The 24715-nt window shown below is 37.4% G+C and overlaps 1 protein-coding gene across 1 annotated transcript in view; it reads right to left on the bottom strand.

Annotated features, from left to right (window-relative positions):
- The window catches only part of GCLC (glutamate-cysteine ligase catalytic subunit), a gene marked incomplete in the record, with an annotated part of 1017552 nt that overhangs the window by 470540 nt on the left and 522297 nt on the right, over positions 1-24715 (bottom strand).

The following is a 24715-nucleotide window of genomic DNA, read 5'->3' as shown; positions in this document are numbered from 1 at the left end:
TCCCTATACTCATCACTCATCAGACCAATGATTGAGTACAATGCCCCATTCGGAATGTATCTGACCCGACACTTGCAGCAGCTGGAGAAGCCACAAAAGTTCCTCACCAAAAGGATAAAGGGTCTCAAACATCTGTCCTATGCTGCCCGACTGAAAGAACTCCAGCTCTATTCAGTCGCCACGCTTGCTCAGAGGTGACCTTTGCCTAACATACAAGGCCATGTCAAACCCAGATTTGATGAATATGCTTCACCTCAAAAAATCTAGATCCATCAGAGCCACAAGGGCGGAGACTTAAACCTCGACACGGCTATTAATAGGCCGTGCTGGAGGGATAGATTCATCACCCAAAGACTCCCTATGCTGTGGAATAAAATCCCGGTATATGTGAGGCAGAGCACCTCACTGGCCTTGTTCAAGAGAAATCTTGACCAATGGATGGGAGATCGCAGATATACCCCAGGGATTACCTCAGTGTCACTGCTCAACAGAGGCACAGCAAAATAATGGGTATAGTTCCCCATACTAAAGGGGTGGCGTAAGCCACAAAACTATGGGCTAGGCTTGTAAATGCCCTCGGGCAGATAGCCTAGTATGAACCTATGAACCTATGAACTATGAACCTATAACTGGTGCCAGAGCCATGGCCTTAAGCTAAATGCCAAAAAATGTATAGTCATACCCTTTGGGAAAAACAAGGTAACCCCTAATTACCACATAGGTGGTAATCCATTAAACATGGAAGAAGTTATCAGGGACCTGGGGACCCAAGTTGACAGTAACCTCTCTTTTGACACTCACATTGCCAAAGTGGTTAGGAAGACCTTCTACATTGCCCACCTGATCATGAAGGGATTCACATCCAGATCAGGAGAGGTCATTGTACCCCTGTACTCTTCACTTATCAGACCAATGATTGAGTACAATGCCCCATTCGGAATGTACCTTACCCGACACCTGCAGCAGTTGGAAAGACCCCAAAAGTTCCTCACCAAAAGGATAAAGGGGCTCAAACATATGTCATACGCTGCCCGACTGAAGAAACTCCAGCTCTATTCAGTCGTATACCATCTGCTCAGAGGTGATCTGTGCCTGACATACAAGGCCATGCCCAACCCAGAATTAATGGACATGCTCCACCTCAAAAAATCCAAATCCACCAGAGCCACGAGAGCAAGAGACTTAAACCTCAACACGGATATAAATAGGATGTGCTGGAGGGACAGATTCATCACCCAGAGACTCCCTACACTATGGAACAGAATCCCAGTCCATGTGAGGCAGAGCCCCTCACTGACTCTGTTCAAGAGACATCTTGACGAGTGGATGGGAGATCGTAGGTTTACCCCGGGAATCATCTCTGTGTCACTGCTGGACAGAGGCACAGCAAACTAATGGGTTTAGTATTCTCATCCTAAGGGGTGGTGAAAGCCACACACACTCTGGCTAGGCTTATAAATGCCCTAGGGCAGATAGCCTAGTATGAACCTATGAACCTATGAACCTATTAACCTATAAATGTTAATTAACTGTAGGTTGGTATGTGACTGGGCAGTTGGCATAATTTTAATATTTTTACCTCACAGATACAAGGTACAGGGTTTGATTCTGACCTGTTATTGACTAGACTTGTAATCATCTGTAGAAATATAGGCTATTGTTTACCTATGAATTTATAGAGAAGGAGATGTCGAAGGAAGTTGACAGGCTTAAAACAAGCCTAACAGAGGTTGATAAATGTGGGAAGTAAGTGAGATTCGGAAACAGTTTAAAGTGCAGTAGGCAGCAATAAGACTGGCTCTTCAGAACACAACACCAAAAGTAGTAAAAATGGAGAAACTGTAAAGGAAGGGTTACTGGTGGATGGTAGTAGGGAATCAAGGAAACACTTGTCAAGGAAATACAAGCAAAAGAAAGTGGAGTGAGAGAGAGAGAGAGAGAGCGAGACAGAGAGAAAAAGAAATAACTAGCCCAAGGTGGGAAAAGGGAGAAGGAGAACTACCAGTAACTTATAGAGACATTAGTGAGAGTCAGACATTGCTTCCAAGAGATCTACAAAGAACAGGAGAGAAGGGAAGAAAGGAAGGAAGCAGGCTATGAAGTAAAACAAACCAAGTGGGAACCCTTAAATGCCAAAATCTCAATAAAGAAGATTGCAAAGGCAAGAAATAAAAGAAAATAAAGTGGGGCAACTGGGTGTTTTTCAAGTGAATTTTATAAACTGAGGGAGACTGGATGGAAGACCCTGAATAAAGAATACAGAAGAATACAACAAGGAGGGCAAATATTTAACATGATGAGGACAGCAAGGGTGGCAGTAATTCTGGAAGAAGGTTGGAGGTAGATGAGGCTTAGCAATTGCCAGTTAAGAGAAGATGAAATAAACATTGTGATGTATAATCACTCTGCAGGAAAGGCTTCAGCATCAGATGGTATTCCTGTGGAAGTTTGGAAGTTAGAAGGGAAGAAAGTGATAAAGACCTGGGAGATTTTGTTTTAACAGTATTTTAAAAGGAGGGAAGCAATGACGTCTTGGAAGAAAGTTGCGGTGGCTGCATTTCCCAAAGGTAAAGACACATCAAATCCAGCTTCATATAGACCCATTTCAATGCTAAACCATGATTATAAAATATTTATCTTTATACTAGCCAAAAGAATGGGAAAGGTATTGCCAAAACTGATAGCTATGAATCAATTTTGTGCAGGGGAGGCAAACATTTGACATTAATAGAACAATGATGATCCAGAGGAAAGCAGAATGTAAGAAACTACCTCTTTTGTTAGTGGACAGTGATACAGAGAAAGCATTCAGCAAAGTAAGCTGAGATTTTATGAGTAGGGCAATGGAAGCATTTCCATTCAGTGATACAAAAATAAGGTTAATTAGAAGGATATATGAAGGATTGGAGACAAGAACTATAATGGGAGGGTTCCTCTCTAATAATTTGTGTTTAAACACAGAAACCTGGCAGGGTTGTCCTCTTTTCACTTTATTTGCTTTATATTTAGAGCCATTGGCAAAGAAAATAAGGGACTCAGAAATTCAAGGATGCATATCAAGAAAAGTTGATTTATTTGCACATGATAATACGTTTCAAAGAGGACATCTCAATGTTGTGGAACATTTTGAGACAGTGTCAAGTCTTTTTGGAAGATGATAATACAAAGGGGACACATTAAAATGAAGTATTTAAGTGTATGTATTAAAAGGCTGCTGTTATGGCAGCTAAGGATATGCAGGAAGAGACTAAAAAATAATGCAACAACTGAGACATTGTAAGCTCTTGTTAATGGATTTGGATAGTAAGATTCAAACAATGAAAATGTTTTTAGTCCCTTTAGTTTTATATACAGGTTAGGCATATTTTTATCAACTTGGGGGTAGTTCTGTACAATAGTTAATAAAGAATTGAAGGAATTTATCTGGAAGTGGAAGAGGGCAAGAATTTAATGGGATAAGTTGATCCTTTCAACAGAACAAGGTGGCTTAGGCTTCTTTGATTTGAAGGGATATTTTAGAGCTACACATTTAGCTCACGTATATAAATATATGTACAACACAAGCAGGAGTTATAATTCAAAGTGGAAACGAATTATGATGATGATGATTATGATGATGATGATGACGATGAAGCAGGGGGAAGTTCAAGAAATAATGAGAGAATGGGATTTTGCTTGAAAATCCTTAATGAAAATAATAGTAACCATACATAATACTATATTCATAAAGTAGCAGAAAGTATTATAAAAACTAAGCCAAAAAGAAAATGGCGAAAGGAGGTTTTGGAATAGGAATGACTGCAAGTAGGAAGATAAGAAAATAGGGAAGAGGAGGCTACAACTTACTGGAGAAGAATGGCAAAGGACTCAAGGTGTTGGGAGCAAATAATTAGAGATGGTGAGATAATAGAGTGGGATGAAGCCAAGACGATTTTAGGACCTCAGGCTAGAGACTTACTTCCCTACTGGGGATTGATATCAGAGTATATGCAAAGAGAAATGGATAGGAGAAGCATAAGTGAAAGAACTGCTTTGGTGGTGTTTTTAGCTGAATCTAGAACAGAAGCTGCTTTTAAAAAGGGATAATTAGTATGGTATATAAAATATCGCATAATAACTATAAGAATCAATCAGAGGAAGTTAGAAAAGATTGGGAAGAGAGGCTGGAAAAATAATTTACAAGGGAACAGTGACAACAGGAGGAGATATGTATATATATATATATATATATATATATATATATATATATATATATATATATATATATATATATATATATATATACATGTGTGTGTGTGTGTGTGTGTGTGTGCATGTGTGTGTCTACTTTACATGGTCGACTTTTCAGAAAGTCGACTTTCATATGACCGAGACCATATGATCGACTTTTGAAAAGCCGTCCATGTAAAATAAACAGAAAACACACAACAAACACTTACCTTTCAACTGTTAGCAGGGGGGGGGCAAGCCCCCTGCATGGGGACAAAGCCCCCCCACCCCCCGTAAATTAAATATACCAACTCTGAGATCGCACTACAGTGTGGAAGAAGGAAATTTTCCCATTCCGCACTGTACGGAGATAGCGGTTCCCCATGGTCGGCTTTTCGAAAGTTGATCATATGGTCTCTTGAAGTACTGAATACAGTAAAAGAAATAAAAGACCTGGAAGAGAGATATTTGGAAAAAAAAAGGAAGGAGCAAATTACATAGAAATAAATAGAAATTGTGGGAATAATATGTGCAGGAAAATGTTCAAGAGAAGGAGGAAGAGGAGGAGGAGTGAGGTTTAAGGGAAGGCAGGAGTTTAGCAATTTATGTAATACTGGACTGATAATAGCTATGAAGAAAGAAAGAAAATATTGTGATGTATAATGTTTGCAAATAAAAACATGTTAATATGGGTTGTTTTCTTTTCTGTTAATGTATGTTTGCCTATGTGTTAAGTTATAATTTAATACAGGTGTTAAAAAAAGAAAAGTTATTGGCTGGTATGACCTGGCTGAGGAGTGTCCTTAGCTATGGGCATCACTAAAACAGGGAAACAGTGAAGGCATAATTACAATGACCTGTGGTACAGGAACCCTGAAGATCTCCATATCTTGGAAATAGAAAGAGGTTAGGTAACATCACCCTGAACGGTAGCCCTATTTCCTGTTTTATGTTTGGAACAGTTCTTGATACTGACAGGAATTTGTTAAACTCAGCTTAGGAAATATGTGTAGGCTATTGTGAGGGTCTTCAATGGCAGATTGACATTTAAGGGAATATGCCAAATGCAATCAATGTGGGTTTCTGCATGGACCTGTTATGCTACACCATCTCATTGTACCTGCACAAAGACAGCCTGGGATGACATCAAGGTGGATGAGGCTGTTGAGGTGGGGAGTACCTTGCCACACAGGAGTTCCCACCTCACACCAACAGGCAATCTATCTGCATCACAAATGGAGCAGGTGGAGGGGGCTGAATTCGAGGGAAGTGGACAGATATACCTGGATGGAGAATCTTCTTGAACAGTTTGCAGATGTGCTCACCTGGCTTGCCCCAACCAGCTGGTCACTAGAAGCAGTATGTTAATGTGCTGATTGATCCCTTTAATGTCCCTGTGGATCAGGACAATAGTGTACTGTTGCTTATACCCCACCCTATCCCAAGCCATGTATGCCCCCTTTGTCTTCTATTATGCTTTAGAACTTGTATCTTTGAAGTTAAGATCTTAACCATTATGACATCCCATGCATTTTCCAGCCCCCCATCAGTATTTGCCTACCCTCTTTTTGTCTCTGTCCACCCAATGTATTCCCCCATCCTGGTGTGTGCTCATCTAACCCTGTTTGTCTTTACTCATCTATATATATTCTCTACCCCCCTTACAAACTGTCTTGAGTCTCTTTCCTGCTGTTTGCCTTTCACACATCCCCTTCTTTCTGTCTTTCTCTATAAAGGAAAGAAAGAAACTCCTAGTTCCACAAAAAATTGCCTTCCCTTCCCTCCATCATGCACACTCCTATATGACTTTCATCTATTTGACTCTGTCCATACTGACTTCCACTTTGTATTTCTTCTTTTCTATACCACTTCTGTCCCCTTTTAAGGCATTTGATAGGTGTATACATGCATATGGGTACCATAACACTGCAAATGGCAATATAGATTTCAGTGTGTCATGCTGTGCCATCCTGCCATGACATGCACCAACACATGTAGCCCAGCTGTTGCCTGCACTGCTTACCTTTGGAATGTTATCATTCTGTAAGTTCACATTTTGGTTCTCAAGAGGTAACATAATGTTCTACTGTTGCATAACTGCTATCTGGGTACTTCCTTGCACTTCTGACTATATGCTTAATTGCAGAGGCGTGTCTCCTTCCATAGTCTTGCCACTGCTTATCTAAATACTCTGAAGCACAGTTATCTGCATGGAAAAACTGCTTCCTGCTTTGGATATTCAGTGATTTTATATAGCCAGCCTTCAATAATGACATCTTAGATTATGCTTCTATCCCAGGTTTTCTCTGATACTGCCAGACAATGGTGTATTTCTCAGTATTTCCTCCTGGCATTTCCAGATAAAAAAAATTTAACACACATAGCACCTGCAAACAGGCAAAATGAAAGAGGTGCCTTTTAAAATAAAAAGATCATCTCTATATATCTCTATGTATGTATATATACATATATACAAGTTTGGATGTATGATCTATAACAATATAATAATGGTTTAAATGAAAACGTGTGCTGCAATGTAATTTATATAGATTTAACTTCAACATTTGATAGGGTCATACACAAAACACTTACCAATAAATTAAAACAACTATATATTGATTTAATATTGATGAGATGGCTAGATGCATGGCTTACAAATAGGACAAAGTAAGTATCATATAGCAACAGATGGAATTCTAAGTTACAATCAGGGTGCCCCAAAGGACTTTGTTCTAGAGCTATACATTTAGGTTTCATCTTAAAGATCTATCTTTTTCATCTGAGGAGTTCTATAGTCTGTATGCAGATAACTTGAAAATGGGTAAACTGATTACATGTGTTACAGATGGGGCATGACTGCAAAATAACTTGACTAATATTGACCATTTAGGCACAAGAGAATAATATGCTGATAAATACATCAAAAACTAAGCATATAAAATTTGGGAAACATAGTTTGAAAGGTGAATATTTAATACAGCATGCAGTGATTGAAACTGTAGATTCATTTAAGGACCTGGGTGTATGGGTAGACCCAGCTATACATTTTTCTAATCATATCAACCAATTGAGTAATGATAGTTATAGAATTTTAGGATGTATATAAAGATTCATAAAGTCCAGGAAATCAGAAATGATGCAATCATTGTTTGTAAATTACGTTGAAGGTTGGGCGTCGGGCTGGCAATTTGGCACCGTAAAAATCCACTGCCAATCATGAGCAGACCAGAGTTCTGCTGTGGCAATCCCTAACCGTGAAAAGCCGAAAGTCTAGAGAGAGAGAGAACACTAGACCCAAACTAGAGTAAAGAATAACAATATGGAAACCTTATAAGAAAACAAGCATATGAGTACATTGGAAAAAATACAGTTGAAATATTCCAAGGGCATCCATGAATGTGAAGATTCGAGTTATTATGAAAGACTGAAATATCTAAACTTGTACAGTATCTCATACAGATATTTAAGAGGTGACTGTTTTCAGGTATATATGTCATTTAGAGTTAATGACTTCTGAGAATGTTTGGGGTTATCAAAAAGTAGTAGAAATTCATAAAACAACCTATGCAAAAAATTGTATAGGAATGAAAGGTGTACTAACTGGTTCTCTGGGAAAGTAGCTGATGCATAGAATAGACTACCAAATTACATTAAAGCAAGCACTAGTTTAGATATTTTTAAAAACAGCAACCAAATGTGAATTCAGAGTAGTAAATAAAAAACAGTAACAACAAACATTGCTTTGAATGTGTTACAAATTCACAACAACTGCACTGGGTTAAAAACAACTACGTTTTATTAAATTTAGTGCCTTTGTCCTATAAACATACCAGGACTTCATCAGAACTAAATGCTGCATCCAATTTACTCAATTTAAATACAAACCAGATCATGTGGTCACATCTCATTATTTTAAAATTACACATCATAAATTTAATCCTAACAAGTTCTGTTCTTAAGTAATTAAATACATATGGATGTGAACAATACATATAAAAACAAATATCAAAGATTAATTCTAATAACAAAATAGTGGAAACAGTTAAAAAACAGCAAATTATGGTTAACTTAACACCTGCATCTTTAAATTGTGTTTTAAAACAATGTAGAGCTATGCTTTAAACCAGAGGGGCTCTTAAGTAATTTTACAGCAGTTAAAGTGTGGCCAAATGATTTGGTGTCCTTGTGGGCCCTTTTAAGCCTAGCTAGTTTCCACTTTGGTGCTTAAATTAACTTAGTCCATTTATTGCTAGATTGGCCTTACCCAGCGGTTTATGCCCAGTTTATTTAGCTTTCCTACTATGACTGAATGGGGATTGTGGTCTGGCCAGGTCAAACTATGTGATGTGTACTGTTTTACCTTTATCCATTGGTTTGATGACCAAAAAAGTCCACCAGGTTGAGTAAGTATGACCTGCCCTTGATGAATCCAAACTGAAATGGGTCCAGTGCTTACAGGTTCCCTATGTCCTTATTGATTAGTTCCATGATAAGTCTTTCCATGGCTTTGCAAAATGAGGCTGGTCAGATTTATTGGTCTGTAATTACCTGGGTCTTCTGCAAGGGGAATGACTGCAGCTGTTCTCCATTTGCTTGCCTTAACTGCCATCAACATAAATGCTTTTTCTGTGGATACAAAGCCACACCAACTTTGTATACTAAACAATAAAATCTCTCATTATTTGCACTGCAAAAATCCACCACCTTCAGCAAAGATCTTTATGAGGGCTTTCTAAACAGTATGAAAGTTTGTCTTTTAAAGTTTAATATTTTGACAGCCATGAGTCAGAAGAACTGAAACTTTTTTTCTTTCTAACTGGTGGTACCCAGAGCAAAATAAGCTTAAAAAGAGGGATAAGCTCAAAGCCGGATCATGGTCAAATGGGGCCCCAGGAAGTCTAATAGATTGCCCTACCACCACTACCACCATGACCACCACCACTACAGCCATTCCAGTGTCCCATTGCTTGTCTCTTTTCCCCAGTTACCATAAACACTGTTCAAATCCAGCTTCTCTGTAAACAAATGTTGCCCACATGTAAGGAAGCTGAAGAGGGAGAAGTGTGAGAGTGCAGGGAAAGATGAAGAAGACAAGTGAGGTGCCCTAGCGTGGTATTAAGATATAGCACATTTTGAAGGAAAGGACAATGGTTAAGATGTAAAGATCTCTAAGTCATATTAGGAAACACTATGCTTTCCCTAAAGTGAGGCAGTGGTTCTGTTTCTAAAGAATTACACATGATATGGCAGATTTGATTCAAATCCACCAAGAATAAATTTTTGGTTGAAAAGCCATAGTTGAGTGTAAGTTGGTAGCAAATAGTGAGAATGAGACTAGCTTAACCCCTGTATAATTTCACTTCTTGTTCGAGAAAAATATAATTTCTGAGGAAGTGTTTTAGAAAGGGCTCAGCTTTGTGAACAGTACCAAAGACATGCTCAATAAAGGTAAGTTCATAGGTTTACTGAGCAAGGTCAGGGCCTGTCAGCTATCAGAAGCTCTACCCAGGATTCCAACTTACAGGTATCCATGTAGTCATCCAAGTCTTTTTTTAAATGTATGAACTGATAACTCAGTTTAATTGAGATGGACATTTTATTCAATTGATGTAAAAAGCTTTGCAATATGACGTTGTTATATTTATTTTGTGGTACAATTGATACTCATTTTTATTGTGGTTGAGTGTCATCTTGTGTTCAGGTCACTATGGGGGCTTTCTATCAATTTAATATAGTAAGGTGTCCTTTAAGGCTCTGTATTTTAGGCATAGGTCTAATCGGTTTATCATCAAACTGTTGAAATGCATCCGTTCAACTGACACTTCTGTGAAAGGCTAATTTCAAGGTTTTGTAATGTCGGAAATTATGTTACTGACTCTGCAATCCCAAAACTCTATTCCTGTTTTACGTCCTGGACTGCAAATGGGTTTTCGCACAAAACTCCCGAAAATAGCGAATGTCAAACTCCAATTTTACCATGTTTGACATTAGGGGAAAAATAATTTGAAATTTCGACATATAGGTTCAGCATTCCAAACACTCGCACAGATGCATTTCAACATTTTGATGGCAAACCAGTCTAATCTAATAAGGCAATAAAATATGAAGACGAGAAAGAGAGACTTTTTGTAGCCTTTCAATATAACTGAAGCCTTAAAACCCTTTGATTCTGCTTAAAAGAAACCTTTGTTCTTTCTCCAGTTGCATCAGATGGTGTACACATAGTTTACAGAAAAGGGTGCAATACTCTTAAAATGAGTAAACTGATAAATAAAGTGGTTTGATAACAGTTGGGCAAAATGACATAATTGCCTCTCTGCTATGGCTTTCAATGACATAGAGGGTCAAGTGGGCAAGTCTGTATGCCTTGTGGATGGTAGTGCTTGAATGGGTATCAAAGGAAAGGTTGTCATCTATAAAGACTCCAAGTTCTTTTAGCAGTTTGTCAGCTTTTAGTTGTTGCCCATCAATAGTTGTTTAATTCCACTGCTATGTGTGCGAGCGTGCATGCGTGTGTGTGTGTGTGTGTGTGTGTGTGTGTGTGTGTGTGTGTGTGTGTGTGTGTGTGTGTGTGTGTGTGTGTGCTGGGGGGGTGTAAATACCAGAGTTCAGCATTTTTTGATATTGAAGGCAAGGTCATTTCTACTGCATGATTCATATGCAAAGTTAAGTAGTATTTAATGAGATGCAATGACAGTTTGGTTAAGGGCAATGTTCCCAAATTTGCAGTCATCTGTATATTTGGTGAGACAGAAAATTGAACCAGTTTGAACATTTTGGAATAGAAGGCAAAAGGCAGTGGCCACAGGAAAGAGCATTCAGGATCTCCTCTTGTGACAAGGGATGGTATGGATACAAATCCTCCTTTTCTTAAGTGTTGTATAGGACCATGCAGCCAATTGTTAACCCACATTAATATAGCTTTATTTGACTTCAGATGTCTGAGTTTATGTATACATTTGTCAGGGGGTGTCATATTGTGTGCCTTAGCCAGATCAATGTAAGTTGTAATGGCAAATAAGCCTTTATCTGGACTAGTGTTCACATTCTCAAAAATGTATGAAATTAAGCATACAAGATCAATCTTTGACAACACCACACTGGATTACATCATGGAGAAGGAAGTTGCCTGAGTCTGCCTAAATAAGTTTCATGAAAATTATTACCTTATACAATGTGCTTGTGAGGTTACTCAGTTTATAATCACTGTGATCTGGACTTTACTGAAAACCACAGTGACCATCTCAGATGTGATTTCAGGTGTTTCACATTGCAGGTAGGAGGAATGGATGGAATTCCCCTTTGTGTTGTGAAGTTTGCTCCAAACTTCCATGGTAGTTTATTGGCTATATCTGTTGGTTTCATTATAGTGATATCACTTTGTAGCATACAACATTCTTGTTTTTCAGATATGGCTGCAATAAGATCTTATTATTGTCACCTGTCATGATGGCAAGTTTTACCTCGATGAAGCTTTACTTCTTCTGATTATCTTAGTCATTTATTTTTGAATAGCAAAAATGAGGTATATCCAGATACCTATATATTGAAGAGTGTCACATCTCCTAGCCCATTAGAGTGCAAACTGCAGAAGACCACACAGCTCAGAAAACTGTTGAAAAATTTAACAATTATGTGAATTGCAGAACATATATGTAGATTTCTGTGAAAATAACTGTGATAGTGCCCCCTGCTCTGTTAAAACATATGCACATGTTTATACTGCATGTGTCTGCTGATGCCTATGAATACATATACAGAAATATAAGTTCTATAATAAATACCTAATATTTAATTCATTGCTATGGCTATACGGTTGTAAAGTTTCATAAGCAAAAATGAAACAAGCCTCTTTCTCCAGTAGCACTTGTGATGCATTCAGGTACAATTCTGAAATAGATCGCTGACACATAAAATTCCCAACAAACTAAAATCCTGGGGGTGAACCTATAAGTAATGCTAAGCTATAACATTAGTTACGGAAACCCTTTTTATAGTTCCCAAATGTTCTTGGACTGTTTACTCTATTCCTACAACTTGTCTGTTATTACAAAGGCATCTTAGACCATAAACAGCTGCATGACCATAGCAATCTTGGTGGATCTTAATAGTAAAGAACTGTCCACTAATATTATGTACTACAGTTCATGTCTGTAGTAACATATAGAACAGCCTATGTAGAGAACATTCTCATAGGTTCATAGGTTCATAGGTTCATACTAGGCTATCTGCCCTAGGGCATTTATAAGCCTAGCCAGAATGTGTTTGGCTTTCGCCACCCATTTTAAATTTATTTTGCTATGCCCTTTTTTGAGGTTAGTATACTGTGCCTCTGTCTAACAGTGACACAGAAGTGATACCCGGGGTAAACCTATGATCTCCCATCCACTCATCAAGATTCCTCTTGAAGAGAGTCAATGAGGGACTCTGCCTAACCTGGACTGGGATTTTATTCCAGAGTGAAGGGAGCCTCTGGGTTATGAATCTGTCCCTCCAGCATGTCCTATTTATTTCAGTGCTGAGGTTCAAGTCTCTCAAGCGCATAGCTCGATGGGATTTGGATTTTCTGAGGTGCAGCATGTCCATTAATTCCGGGTTGGACATGGCTTTATATGTCAGGCACAGATTGCCTCTGAACAGGCGGTATGCCACTGAGTAGAGCTAGAGTTTCTTTAACTGGGCAGCATATGGCATCTGTTTGAGCCCTTTGATCCTCTTGGTGAGGTACTTTTGGGGTCTTTCCAGTTGCTGCAGGTGTCTGGTAAGGTACATCCCAAAAGGGGCATTGTACTCAATTATGGGCCTGATGAGGGATGAGTAAAGAGGCACGATGACCTACCCTGATCTAGATGTGAATCCCTTCATGATTAGGTGGGCTATATAAAACGTTTTTCTAACCACTTTGGCCACGTGGTTGTCAAATGAGAGATTGCTATCAACTTGGATCCCCAGGTCCCTAATTACTTCTTCTGTACTTAATGGATTACCACCTATGTGGTAATTTGTGGGCACTTTGTTTTTGCCAAAGGGGATGACTATACACTTTTTGGCATTTAGCTTGAGGCCATGGCTCTGGCACCAGTTGTCTGTTTCTATGAGGCTCTTTTGGAGGATGCTTGTGTTGGCTGGAGAGTCGATTATGGCGCCCAGTTTGCAGTCATCTGCGAACTTGGTCAGCCACAGACCTTCCGTGTTGGCCTGTACCTCCGAGAAATATATACCGAATAAGAGAGGTCCCAGGACTGAGCCTTGTGGGACACCACTTGTAACTGGTTTGGAGTCTGACATGGCTCCAGCAATTCTAACCATGTGGGTTCTGTCCTTGAGCCAGTTTGCAATCCATCTAGTGACATAGGGGTTTATATTTAAGCTGGTGAGCTTATCTATAATGCCCGAGTGGGGTATTGTATCGAAGGCTTTTGCGAGGTCCAGGTAGGCTGTGTGGACCACCTTTCCCTCGTCAATGGCCTTGGTGACTGTTTCAAAGAAATCAACCAGGTTTAAGAGGCAGGGTCTGCCCTTAACAAAGCCGAACTGGGTAGGATCCAGTATCTGTAGGTCCCCAATAACTTTATTTATGAGGTCCATGATGATCCTTTCCATAGCTTTGCAGACCAAGCTAGTTAGGCTTATGGGATGATAGTTTTCAAGATCCGTTGAGGCACCACCTTTATGGAGAGGGACCACTGTTGCTGTATGCCACTCTTTGGGCACATATCCTGTAGTAAGGCTGAGACTGAACAGTAGTTTTATGTTTGGGTTTAGCTCTTCTTGGAGTTCATGTAGGACGCAGCCCGGGACACCGTCTGGTCCCATTGATGCTGTGTTTTTTTCATGACTGGGTTTGCCTGACTGGATCATCTGGTCCATCAGACTTGGTGAGTTCCTACAAGCTATCTTTGAAAAGAAGGCAGCACGTAGCCTAGGACATCAGCATTCAGTACAATAAGCTGATGTTGTTTTAGAATTTTACTTAGTCCTTCTTGAAAGGGGCAGTTTATGTGACAAAATAAAGCAGAAACTATGTTGGTAAGAATGTTCTCTTTGTTGAATTACCTTATAGAAAACCTCCTCTAGGTTCTGCTTTAAATATCCCCTAGGCGTAAATCTCTCTGTAATCTCAAAAGCTATGCAGAGAAACTTAACTTCTTCAGAAAAATACTTTGTGCCCAAAACTTGATTTTTATTAGGCATTTATAACTAGGAAAACCTCTTGGATGATGTTAGTTTTCTATACACAGTAGTAGTTATTTTATCACTCCTTAGCAAAAACTGAGGCATCTAATTATTCTGTTGAGAGTTTTGTTTGTTCTTGGTATAAGAGATAACAAATATGTTAAAATTCAACAGAGTAAAATAATTACTGAAATCCTCTCTTGGGTCTTTAACTATGAAAAATTAGTCCCCTGTATAATGCTTGTAAAAATAACATTGTTGATAAAGTATATATTATCATAAATACATTTCTCTGTCTTCAAAAAACCACATGAATGGCTCTGCATAATGAAGGATAAATTTTGCCCATATAGCTGAGACTCACAATTGTAAAAACGTTTCCTTAACAAAATTCAGCCAAGTCATAAATAACCTTCATAATAGCAGTTGCTTCAAAAAATATAATATGGCCTGTAAGCCAGGTCTACACTTAATGGCAGTATATAAACTTATTACATCTACTGTAATCAAAGTATAGCCAGAATGCCAAGAAATATTCCTAAATTCCTGTAGAAAGTGCGCACTGTAAAGGATAAAGGAAGGTACAACTACCTTTTAGGTTGTAAAGCTTACTGACATGAGTAAAAGAAGGTAGAGCTACCATTTTTCATTGTAAAGCCTACTATCATGGATATAGGAAGGTACAGCTACTACTTGTGGCTGTGAAAAAAGTATCAGTAACACTTCTAATCCTTTACAAAGATCTCAATATTTGTAAAAATAGGAGTCTGCCTTAAACAAGATGTAGTTGTTTGTGGACCTTCAGAAAGCATTAAACAGTGGCATTTTGAATTCTCAAATATTAATTTATTTAAATATTGGTCAGAGAGCAAACCCTTTTCTATTCCTTTCTGTATCTTTGGTAATGGGTTTTCAGATGTTTTCATATGTTCATCTGTATGTTTTTGGCAAACCACAACACATTTATAGATACCTAAGTCTGTAGACACTGCTACTGCATTGCCCTTGTTATCCTTTAGTTTAATAATAACATGTTTGTCTCTCATCAGGTTGATCATGGCCAGCTAGTCTTCTTTGGTCATGGCATAGCTAATAGCATCCTTATTAATGAGGTGCAAAAATTGGAGAATACCCCTTTAAAAACATAATTGTATACCTCAACTGATTTATTAGTATGTGGAATAATTCATGTTAGCCAACCTCTTATGTCTGATTTGAAGATTAATCCCTCTACAGGCTACAAACCAGTGTCAAAATCATGACATTTATTTTTCACAAGGTAACATTTCAAATGCAGTTTTCACACAAATAATCAAAGGTATGAGAGTAATTCAGAGGTAGATATCCAGGAGATAAGGAAACATTTTGGTCCCTTAAATAACACTATGACGGTTTCTTTGTTAAGATGCTCCTGTTAGACCTGTCCCATGACTTAATATCCCAAATGTTTATTTCTAAAACAATATCTGGTTTGCTGAAAAGGTGCTTGTTTAATAAAAGTAGTTACAGCCCATGATATATCTGGAGTATTCTCTACCAAATGCAATCACTGGTATTCACAAGCATTTCCTTTCTTATTCATTGTCGACCACTAACGGTTGCATCCCAGAATCCTCTCGTGCAACACATAAACATGGATAACACTGAGCTTGGTATTCCCAGACATTTCCTTTTTTATTTTCTTTTGATTGTTATGTAGTTGCACATGAAAATCATCTAGTGAAGCATGGAAACACAGACAGTATTCTTGATACTGATATGCCTGTAACCATTGAAACCATTCAGTCTCAGAAATCCATCAGATCTTGACTTAGGTTCATTGTCTTCCTCCAAAAACCTGAATAATTGCTTAGCTTTGACTTGCATTTGTAGTTGGTTTAAGTTTTCCATTACCATCATGCAGATTTATCAGGAAGAACCTCTTGTTGGTATTTGTCATATTCGATTGTTTTGGTAATATTTTTTGTATTTTTATTTAGAACTCCCTTGCTGGATTCATGTTGCAACAGAATGAATCATTTGTTTTTGTTTGCTATGTTATAATATTTTGGGCATCTAACAATGATAAATGATATAGCAATAGCCCTGTTTTTGTCAGACTGAAGTTTTTATTTATTAATTGTATTTGTTTACCTGGAAAAGTCCAGACTGGGGACAATATCCCTTTTCAAAAGATCCCATGGAGGAGAACTTCACTTACAAAGTTATAATAAATTCACACTTGTATTTCAACTCAGCATAATCAGGAATATAGTAATATACAACATGAAATACTCAAAGAAACAAATGATCTGTTAGCAAAATTAGTAACATGAGAGTGGACAAAAACAGTAGTTGAGGTTAATACAATTAAAATACAGTAGTATACAAGACAAAATACAGCAGACACTAAAAGATCTGCTTGCAAAAATCAACAATATGTAAATGGACAAAAACAATATTTGAACAATAATTAATAACATCTGCCATGCATGTATATTAAATGGGTGATTTATTCCTAAATGGAAATGATGGTGGAGCGAGAGGAGTTTAAGATTAGTTGCTGAATGTTTAGTGAAGGAATTGAGAGATACAAAATCCTGAATTACCTACACTCAGGAGTGGATTATTGTTATTATACAATGACATTATTTAAGAAAAAACTCTTAGTGTTTCGAAATAATGCCATTGTAGGAATGGAGTTTAGTATTCTTCTGCCAGATTCTGGTAATCTTGGGGAGACAAGATATGCACTGGGCATGCCACATGTCTGTCCATGCTGCAGAGTACACTGCTGTGTCTGGCATTTTGTTGTGCTTGCTTGTTTGTTTTAAGATAAGGCTGCTGGAAGTATTTTCTGTTTTTTCATGATTACTATTTGGGTGGCACATCTGTTTGTAAATATGAGGTATACACCCCAGGAACAAGAGAGTTTTAACCCCACCCACTGCAAGACAAGTCATATCCTCCAAATGTCCATGACTTCATGCCTCTGCCTCTGTGTTGTCCTGTGTCTCTTACCAATTTTGATTTCCTGCTAAATCACTACAGATTACAGTAATTTAATAATGCCAGACAGAGTTTCACAGTATTTTTTTTTTTAGAAAATGTACATTGATGCAGAAGCTGTTGCTCTACTATCTAAACATATTAGGGTAATAGTTCAGTAAAGTTTATTTTTTCTTTTCTCATTTTTTTAAATATATATTTTTTTACTGAGGGTGAAGGGTGGAAATAGAAACTTCCACCCCTCTGTTTAATGTATAGATTTCTCAGGTTTATGGGGAAGAGGTCAGGGCTACTGTAACTGTTTCTTTACAGCTGCAGCTGCTTGGACTTGAGTTTGTTTTCTCAGCTTTGTAGAAATAAGAGCTGAGCAGTAGTAACTAGCTCGATTCTCAGCTGGGGTGCCTTCTGTGCGGAGTCTACATGTCCTCCCTATGTTTGCGTGGGTTTCCTCCAGGTGCTCCACTTTCCTCCCAAATTCCAAAGACATGCAGTAGGTGAATTGGACACTCTAAATTGGCTATAGGTGTGAAGGTGCATATGAGTGTGTAGTGTGGGAAAACTACCATGGCAGGACTAGCCACCCAGTGGTGCAATCCTTGGCTTACTGTTGAAGTGACACCCCAACCCCATGTGCAAAAATGGGAAAAGGGGGTTGTCAGTGGATGGATGTATGGATGAAATATGGCTGCCCAATGTCTAGTTTGTGTTTTCTGCTTTGCAAAGATGAGGAAAAGGCAACTTCTGTTGTGCAGAGCTAACGTTATGTTCTCCACTTTGTGGAGGTTGTTAGAAAGAACTTTTGACTGGACTTGTTAGATTGCTGTGCTTAGTCTGCATGCACGTTTTTAAATGTAACATTAGTTTCATTGCATAATGCTTCTTAGAAAGGTGTAGTAATGGCAGATTAATAAACCTTTAAAGAGAATTATGTTAATGCTGTTAAATACTGTTTTGCACAGCAACAGTGTCAGGCAAGGTGTCCAATAAATCCGACTTTGTTAATATTACTGGTAGAACCTTTATTAGAGCTAATTCTGTATAATAATCCAATTCATTCTATAGACAGATCCATCCCAAATCAAATATATTGCATATATGCAACAGTGTTGATTGTAACTAAACTAGGAGCACATTCTTCAATGATGGCTTTTTCAATCTTGTTACGGTGATAAAATTAATAACTGGATACAGAAAGAACAAAAGGAAATTACATTTCTGCTTCCTGACAGGGAAGTAAATTTCTGTTATATAAACAGTTTTATCTGTTAGTAATACAAAAATTAATATCTCTGGTAAGGTGAGCTCATGTATGAAAAATATGGAATTGATACAATAGTATGTCAAAGAAAAGCTATAGAACTGGCAACCTTTTTACTTATTGGCAAGTGTTAATGAGATTTTCTTTTTACCTAACTGACTAATTTTCCTTTTTTAATTAGTTACTTTCTCCAGATATTCATTTTGTCCAGCAAAGTCAAAGAACCTGACTCTCCCAGAATAACCTGTGATTTTGTTATTGCTAACCAATATTAGTTTTTAAATCAGCTTACCAAACATGGAGAGGTATGTCTTAGCTCATCTTCTAACTAATATGCCTTCTCATTGAAGTGTTGAAATCCCTTTAGTAATAGCTGAACTAAGAGTTGTCAGGGCACTAGATATTTACAACGGATTATTTGGTAAACAAGCTGGACAGTGAAGGTAAGTTATGGAATTTCTAAAACAGTGATTTATTATATTAGAAAATACAAAAACTTCATTAGAGAAGCCCTTTCATATTACCAGTTTTCAAATGTGTAGAATAAGGAAAGGGACGGTCTTGAAGAGCTTCAATGGACTGGTGTGTTGTCTAAGGAAAATGAACCTCAAAAAGCTAAAAGTGTCTTTAGTATGGATAACTTTTTATGTTGTCATTTATTAGTTGAAAGGTCACATATTACATTTTCAGAGATACAGTGTCTGTATAACAGGTAGCGTACTGCAGAAACATACCAGTTAAGTACAAATCAAACTTTGTTTGAAAAAACACAGTAATGCTAATATCACATAAAGAATACAAGATCCGCTTAAAGTTATGAATTCAGATCCAGAAAATAAATTATACATTGTCACAACAGACTAGAGAAAGTAAATATTATAAGCCTCTCCCAGGAACACAGTGATACAAATAAGTATGATTGTTAGAACATATTTTTCAAAAAATTTTCCATAAAATAAATACAAGTATTTGTCAACTATGTTGGCATGGCTGTGGGCAAATAACCACTTGGATTCAGTGTTGTTGTTTTTGTCCAATTAATAAATATTGGTGGGACAAACTGTATTAAACCATTGGGAATATACTGCTCCAGGCTATTCAGTGGTCTCTAGATGCAACACTTGAGATGTATCACAAGATATTAGAAATGGAGCAGTGCAGGCTGGTCAAGGTGGCTTGTGTGACCAACAAAAGAATAATCTTAGCCAAATAGAATAAAAAATGAATTTATTTTTCCCAGGAAGAAGTGGTGGGGGGACATTTCATTCACCTCTAAAATGGAAAACATTACTTCCATAGATAAGGAATTTCTTCAGACATCATTGGGAGTGGGGGCTAGTTAATTTATTCTGCTTATTCTTTACTCTGTCAGGTTTCTTACCTGTTTGTCCTGCCCTTTTACTTGGAATATAGGGTTAGTCTTTATTAAGCATTTACATTAAGAATGCTGCGTAGGTTATTTTTGATGTATTATTGGTGCATTTTGTAATACAGGGAGGACTCAATTTTAATGAGTTTTCAGTGCACAGTCATTTAAGAATGTGCGTGTTATGTATTTTACACTGTGGATTCAATTGAACTGTATTCTTTAAAAACATTAAATCACATATATACATATGGGCAATTTGTAGAAGAACCACTTGACCTGAGGCATATTGGACATATTTAAAGTTACAGAATTTCAAAGGATGTGTGATAATATACAAGGGGTTTGGTGTGCTATTTAGAGAAGCCAAATGGTGTCACTCTTATTTTCAAATAGGCCTGAAGGAAGGAAGGATTAAATAAGTAAATTTAGCACTGAGCTATTTTTGAGAAACAGAGGTGTGCCTTTTACAAGCAATAGTAATTTATTAATTGTTTATATTATGGGAAAAGCCGAAAGAAGAAGAATATTATGCAGTACTATGAGAAGATGAGATTTCAGTTAGGGCAACATAATGATTTGAACAGGCTGTCTTTTCATTGTGGCTCATGTCCTGCTAATTGAGACACTGTGACCATATAATATAAACAGATGACATGCACAAAAGTTCCATCTTTGAGAAATGACTAAGTCTAAAATATTTGCTAAACTCTAAATAGTGACCTCCTCACAGGTGCCTCATTTATAGACTTGACAAAGGCATTTGATCTCATTGACCACATTCTTCTCATGGCCTCCTCGCAGGTGCCTCATTTATAGACTTGACAGAGGCATTTGATCTCATCGGCCACATTCTTTTCCAAAACAAACTGACTGAAATTGGTATCAGTCCAGATGCCACTCCCTGGTTTTAAAAATTCCTCAGTGACAGACACTTGAGTGTTAAAATAGGATTCTCCCAATCAGAATCTGCACCTATTACCAAAGGTGTACCACAAGAATCCATTCCTGCCCCCTCCTCTTCCCTATATTCATTAACAAACTTCCTTGTGACCACACCATCTCCCACTTATCCTCTATGCTGATGGCATGGTCATTTACCAGTCAGGTCACTCTCACACCAACATTCAAAGCCAACTCCAGTCAGACTTACATGTGCTCCACAAAGGGCTCATAAACCAAAAACTACTTCTCAAACCTACCAAAACAGAACTATGCTTTTTGCAACTCCACAGAACATTCACCAAGCATCTGACTCTTTATCTATCTTTGACCAACACAGTTATTCCATACAGAAAACTTCCACCTTAAAATATGTAGGACTATAGCTTAATCAGTCACTAAACTTCCATTTCCACATAGACAATGTGAGAGCCAAAATAAACTCCCTTCTCTTCTGGGCCAAACAGATCTCCCTTTTTTATCTCAATCAGTCAGAGGATTGACAAAGGAGTTCTCCTTTCTCAGCTTGAATATGGACTACCAATTTTTGCTTCTGTCTCCTAGAAAAATGTTGCCACACTCCAGACTATCTCTATCAGCATCTGTCGATTCACCACAAACTAGGCTCAGTGTGAGCATCTCTGAATCAGTCTAGAAAAAGCCAAACGGGTTCCCTTAAAACAAACATCTAATCTACTTTTAGGATTCCAACTCTACAAGCTACTGCATCTCCATTCATTTACTCCCTTTGCAGCTAGACTTCAAGTAAAAAAAACTCCTCATACAACCTGAGACACTACTCACAAGCCACACCAGCACTCAATACCCCCAGAAACAATCTGCATCTTACTGCACATACGTTCTCCTCTCAGGCATCTACTCTCTCCCCATCGCAATTAAGGAAATCAACACTTATTCCAAGTTCAGAATGCAGCTCAGAAAGCACTTCTTTATCCAAGCCAAATGCTTGTGCTTCAACACAGGACATATCACCTAACTTTTCTCCTTTCTGAGTCTTTACTCTTCTCTCAATATTCACTGAAGATTGTCCCACTTTATTCTGCCAACATTACACTTTTTGATTGTACATTGCACTGAGCTTGTTTACTAGAATGTACATACACAGTTTTGTTTCTATGTAATTAGGCTGAACCACTCTTTTATTGCTTACATTTCTTGATTTTTCATTTGTGAAATGTTTTGTATTTCACCTGGGCTGAGCCTGAACTTGGTCAATACTGATCAGTGTACAACCCTGGTAAACAAATATAAGTAAAATAGATAAAATAAAATACATTTGTCTGTCACTGCATACATATTACCTGCTAGACTCAAACATTTTAATTTTTTCAGTTTCTGTGCTACCCTTTAGATTCTTAACTTATTTTTGTCTTAGATCTCCTTCAGAAAAATAAGACATTCAGTACGCCAAGTGAGGTTAAATGGTCATAAATAATAATAAATCAATTACAAATAATTTTCTCTGTTGCTTGCTGTGCACTAGTATCCTCTGAAGCTAGCGTACTCAGTGGAGTCTTCTTGGAATAATATAAACAGTTACACACAAACAGAATTCCTGAAACTTAATCATCCTGAATCTGAATCCCTTTACCTAAAACAAGGCTGAAAAAATATGACCTTTACACTTGTCAGAGAAAGTAGAAAGCAAACCCATGCTGGTCACATGGTGTGTCATAGTATACCAGGGAAGAAAACCCAGCTGCAACAGCACATGTATAAAGATTAAGTAGCCTACTGCAGCAGATGGTCTGACAATCTTTCTGCATCCTCTTGGTCTGACACAACTAATATCCAGCTGTATAATATTAACTGTCATCCAAATTAAGTTAGGTATTTAGTATTGACAAAAACATGTATGCATGGACATTTCTAAGGTGTATGGCCCTGAATGCATAAATAAAGACTTGAGAGTCATTGTGCATTCAATTGCCGAAAAGTTTTGCATGCTATTTAATGGGTAATCTGAATTGTTAACATGATGCTTTGATCAGAGATGGTTTGTAATTATTTTGTACCAGTTAGTACTTTGTTTTGCTAGGGTCTTTCTGATTTGAGTCAACAATTTTTGAAGTGGGACCTTCTGTCTATTTTTGTATATCTATATGTGTGTGTGCGTGTGTGTGTGTGTGTGGGGGTCTTTGTGTATGTGACAATGTGCACATAAATATTTTTAACTTATTGACACCTTTCAAATATCACAATAGGATTTAAGCAATAAATCATAGCAAGGAATGGGTAATTCAGTTTTCCTCATGTTAGCAGATATTGTTTGATCATGAAAACATAGCATGAGAAACGCAACTAGACCCCCCCCAACACGGGAAAAAGGGGGGAAATATTGTACTACTTATAACCCTGTAATGGTGTAATATTATTATGCAGTGCAAAGACCTAAATGGCATATGCCACTAAAATAGTTTATTCCTGTTACTGCCCTGACTACAAGTCCTCTTTGAAGGATTAATAGCAAAATAATAATAATAAAAATATTTAATAATTATATCAATAAAACAATTGACATCAATTAATATAATTATGGTATAATGATATTTACAAAAGTACATTTAAGGTCATGGTTATATTCGTGCCCCTTGCTAGCATTGTGTTATATTTAAATTTAATTATGTAGTTGTTATCAATTTTCTCTAAATGTGCCTTTTTTGCTGCCCATTCCAGTAATCAGATAATGCTTGAAACATGTAAAACTCTACTGATTAAGAGTTTAACACGAGTTGTATAGCTCTACAAAATACTTATCTAACAAACCTACTCAAATAATACTTAGTGATGTCTGTTATGCGTTCCTGTATCCTCATTTTAAAACTGTGAACTGTATTAATTACATAAAGGATATTATCTGAAGAGTAAACATTATATAGATGACTTTATATTACAAATTCCAGTACTCCCTTTAGATGGCAAAAGGGACAGATAGTTAACCTACAGTGCATATCAAAGAATTGCTGTCTAACCAGATGTTTTGTATGTTTGCTTTTCCATGAAACTAAATGCATCACAGACTCACACATCAGTAGGAGACTATTCTCAAAGCCTATTTTCTTTTGCTTGAACATGACAATTACACAGAGATTTACATTTTCAGCAACTTTTATTTTTAATAGACTATTTAAAAGACTCTTTACACTTAGTATCTGTTTATAATTTAAGTACACTAATAGACTTTTCCACCGAGTTATGGATTGCAGGCTTGAATATTTTTATTTGCAGTCTTGTTTCTTATTTTCTTTAGGAACATAGGAACAGTACTAGGTAAGGAATCAAAGAGACTATAAGATGTCTACACTTATACACTTTTAAATAGACAAACTCAAAACTTCTTCCCACCCATGTTTAGCATTTAATACTGCTTATCTCCAAAATCAAGCTAGGCCATACGTGATAATCCTGGAGTAAATTTGTGCGTTGTGTACTTTACCTGGCTGACTTGATTGTTTTGTGTAATATTTTGATTCTGACACTATACTGTCTGGTGTTCACAAGATTCTGCCCAACCAGATTTTGCAGTACCATTCTGACTAGTTTTTCCTCAGACCATTTTAGGAAGACTTTAAATATCAATTTTCCATCATCTGTATTTTTTTTTTGTCTCACCAATGTTACAGTGGAGTTTAGTGGAAAATATTTACTTTTCAGCAAGTATGTTAACAATAGTCACAGCACGTAACCACTAAGCCATCTGAGCTGCAAAAGTTGACTTTGGTGGGACTCAAACCCACAACCTTTAAATGCCTTTT

Source organism: Protopterus annectens, chromosome 2.part2, assembly GCF_019279795.1.
Source record: "Protopterus annectens isolate FY-2018-M chromosome 2.part2, PAN1.0, whole genome shotgun sequence".
NCBI lineage: Eukaryota > Metazoa > Chordata > Ceratodontiformes > Protopteridae > Protopterus > Protopterus annectens.
The sequence above is the reverse complement of the archived record's forward strand: the minus strand, read 5'-3'. Positions and strand labels throughout refer to the sequence as shown.